The sequence below is a fragment of the Drosophila pseudoobscura genome, chromosome 2, assembly GCF_009870125.1.
Source record: "Drosophila pseudoobscura strain MV-25-SWS-2005 chromosome 2, UCI_Dpse_MV25, whole genome shotgun sequence".
Classification (NCBI taxonomy): Eukaryota; Metazoa; Arthropoda; class Insecta; order Diptera; family Drosophilidae; genus Drosophila; species Drosophila pseudoobscura.
The window spans coordinates 9,311,134-9,314,568 of record NC_046679.1 but is presented as its reverse complement, the minus strand read 5'-3'; the positions used below and the strand labels follow the sequence as shown (position 1 = coordinate 9,314,568).

Genomic DNA, 3,435 nt, shown 5'->3' with positions numbered 1-3,435 from the left:
ACTCTTGTGGGGCTTTGCCTTTTGAAACTTTTCCAACAGTAATTTGATTTATGAAGTGAAATTTGAAACCGCTTCAACTCTGCTTTTGGCCTTTAAATAGTCCTACAGCTTCACGAGAGAGGAGCCTGGTTGCCTAGTGAGCCTAGTGCTTCCTTCTTCCTTCTCCCCTAGGCGGGATAGTGGTATGTCAAACGTCAAATGTGGTGGGTGTCTAATTAGCCAGTCAGTCAGGCAGTCAGGCAGTCAGTCATTTCCTCAATTGTTGCGCATACGCCACGTTGCACGCCCTATAAAGGCCATTTGGCCCACGTCAAATTAACTGAGCGCCATTTACTCTCTGCTTTGCTCTGCTATTGCGATATTGTCCGCCCAGCCACGTTGTAAATAACAACAGGGCCACAAAGGAGATGAACACCCAACGGCTGTCGCTGCCGCAGCTGCTGTTCTGCTGTTTCTGCTGCTATGTGGCATGTGGCATTCATTGCTGTGTTGCCTGGCGCGCTACAAAACACAAAGCAAATGCCGACGTCAGCCAAGTGTAAATCAAGCGCAAAGTTCACAAGACACGATTGTAAATTATACGAGAAGCTCAAGCTAAGCAGAAAATGTGACAAAGAAGAGGCAACTATGGCCCAGCCCCCCCCAGCTTATTGCCACTAAGGACATGCTGGGACATGCTTCCTCATCATCATAATCATCATATGCTATGGCTAGCTGATCAGCTGCAAACTTTTGGCCAGCCAGTCGCAGTCGCAGTCTCAGTCGCAGTCGCTGTCTCACCTTTAAGTTCCAATGACAAGAAAAACACCTTGTGCCAAGTTTGTGTTTTGTGTCCTTGTGAAAATAATGTAGCAAACTTTGCTTAGCCAAAACCAAATGGCTACAACAACGGCACGACGAAGAGGCGACACAACTTTTGTATACAAATTTCTATCAAAAGATTAAGCAAAGACAAACAAGTGAAAAGAAGCGACTGCCCCTGCCCCTGCCGCTGCCGCTGCCTCTGTCCCTGCCTGAGAGAACTTGCCATGAAGTTTCCACAGATAACTTTAAATATTTGCCTGTCCTGTCCCCAGCGCTAGTTCTGTATCCATCTGAGGGTCCATCTATATCTACCATTCCATAAGCCCTGGGGCTGTGGCTGTCCCTTTGGCATGTGTCTCGTGTATCCTCTGGTCTGGATTTCTGGCTCTCGCCTTTTTGTTTATGCCCGTTTTATGTTTTGTTAGTTTGACATATCAGTGACACTTTTGCGTTGCAACAATATTTTATTTTATTGCATGGCAAAGTTCTGAATTCTAGGTTCGGGTCTCTTTGTGCTCGTCATAAAAATACAATTTTTATTCCTGCCCTGCCTGCAAGTTGTAAACATAAATTCTGCAAAGCCGAACAACAAAAAAGAGCAGCAACAGAAGCAGCAGCAGCACCAGCAACGTGACATAAAATTGAAAACCGCTCAAGCATTTTTTCTTCGCCGATTCGATTTCTCATATTTTCCTCGAGTCGGAAGCAGGAGTCGTGTATAAGATCTCGTGGCGCGGGGCAACTTTGTCAGCCAACCATCCAGCCGGTCGGTGGGGACAGGTGAGGACAGGATAGGTGCTTGCCAAGTTTCCGCTTTCAGCCAGCAACTTTTGCTGGTAAAACTTTTGGCATACAGGTTGTTAATTTGCCAATGAAAAAGGGCGTTTGACTGTGGCGGCAATTCCCTCTTTCAAACTATTCTGAATACACACAACCGTACAATAATTATTTAGTTAGAGAAAAAAAGGTAATGGCAAATGAAAATGAAATATAATTACACGCATGTCAAATGAAAACGACGCAAAATTATTCCTCAAATGTAACAATTAAAACAAATTTTAATTTAATTACATACATATTTATGACAAAGGAAAATTGATTTAAAAATTGATAAAACACACAGTCATTAAAATCAATTTGTATCAGATAAAGCTAATCAGTTAAAAAACGGTGCATAAATCTGTCAGTGGGCGTCCTAGAGATGGTCCATTATCTGTTCCAATTTAAAGCGCATTTTTCATGTTTAAGCATTATATTAAACTGAATAATTCATCGGTTTATGTGATGGCGACTTCAGCCGTCATTCAGGCATATCCCAGGCATATCGTATCGCATCCGCGGTCTATATAAATTTACAATCATTATAAATCAATTGTCTGTATAGTTGGGCACTGCCTTTCCCCAGAGGCGCCACACGGACCCTAGTGATGGAGTGGGGGTCTATGAATCCGTAAGTGTATGGGCAGGAATGTCTGTCTGTCGCAGTCTCTATCTCTTGTTGACACAAATCAAAGCAGCTGCGTAAATCTTCATCAAACAATGTTGTCGTGGCGCCTCCTTTCATTCCCCCCTAGCAGTGGATCTGGCTCAAGCTCTGTCCGTATCTCCATCTCCATCTCTGAGTCGTCGTTGGCGGTGTCGGCAAAAACGAATGAAAAATACGCCAACTCACGGTCAATTGCAATTCAATTAGACGCAATTAGTGCCGAGGCACGCATCGGGGGATATTCATGCGAGAGTGAGTGTGTGTGAGATAGCTAAAGATACAGATACAGATACAGACACTGACATGCCATAGATTACATAGTTAGAAGAGCTGTCGGAAGAAGAGGATTGGATGCAGGATGCAGGATAGGGGGCGAGGCGAGGCGATGGCGATGGCGAGTCATGATTTGCAGTTGAGCTGTGTGCGTCTGCTAATGGTATATTTGCAGATGAAGATACATCCACATCCACGCAGGCGGCGGCGTCGGAGGCGGCAGAAAAAGTATCTCATTAGACGTGCAGCTACATGGCAACGGCCGCTTAACTCATTCATCATCATCAGACAAGGGGCGGGAACGGTATCGGAATCGGGTTCAGTATCGCTCTCGGTCTCGGATCTGTTGAGCTGGCCATGCCATAGACACAGACACAGACACAGAAACAGATACAGATACAGCTACAGATACAGTAGGTTGCAGGCAGGCTGTCCTGCAGCAACATGCGACTGCAGCTTAATTGCAAAATGACCCAATGAGTTCTTGTTGCTGGCACCACGAGTAGTAGCCCCGACTAAGCTGCAGCTCTTGCCTCGGGTAGTGGGACTGGGAGTCCTTCTCGTTCGTGTTTAATTAGTCTGAGCGCTGATTCTGTAAGATACACCGAATACATATACACATGACGAGGCACATAATTGGGCCATCTCATGTTCCCAAGGAAGCTCAATCCCCGTGTTCGCTCGCTCGCTCGCTCGCTGTTTGATTTTCCTTTTCATTGGCTTAATATTTCATAGCCCATAGGATGACAGTGGAAATCTGCAAGGGTGTACGAGTATTATAAAATTACAGCACATACACGCACTCAAAGTCGTATTTTTGCTGTGCTCAATCGGGCGTGCCCAAGTGGAGGCACATCAGTCAAAAGGTTGAA

General features: G+C 45.3%; 1 long non-coding RNA gene across 1 annotated transcript; it reads left to right on the top strand.

The window, feature by feature from the left end:
- The first annotated feature begins 2,319 nt into the window (after window positions 1-2,319).
- Window positions 2,320-3,231, top strand: LOC26534132 (uncharacterized). The gene is made up of 2 exons (XR_004471128.1): window positions 2,320-2,542; window positions 2,603-3,231. It is a non-coding gene; the product is annotated as an uncharacterized lncRNA (long non-coding RNA).
- Window positions 3,232-3,435: the final 204 nt, after the last annotated feature.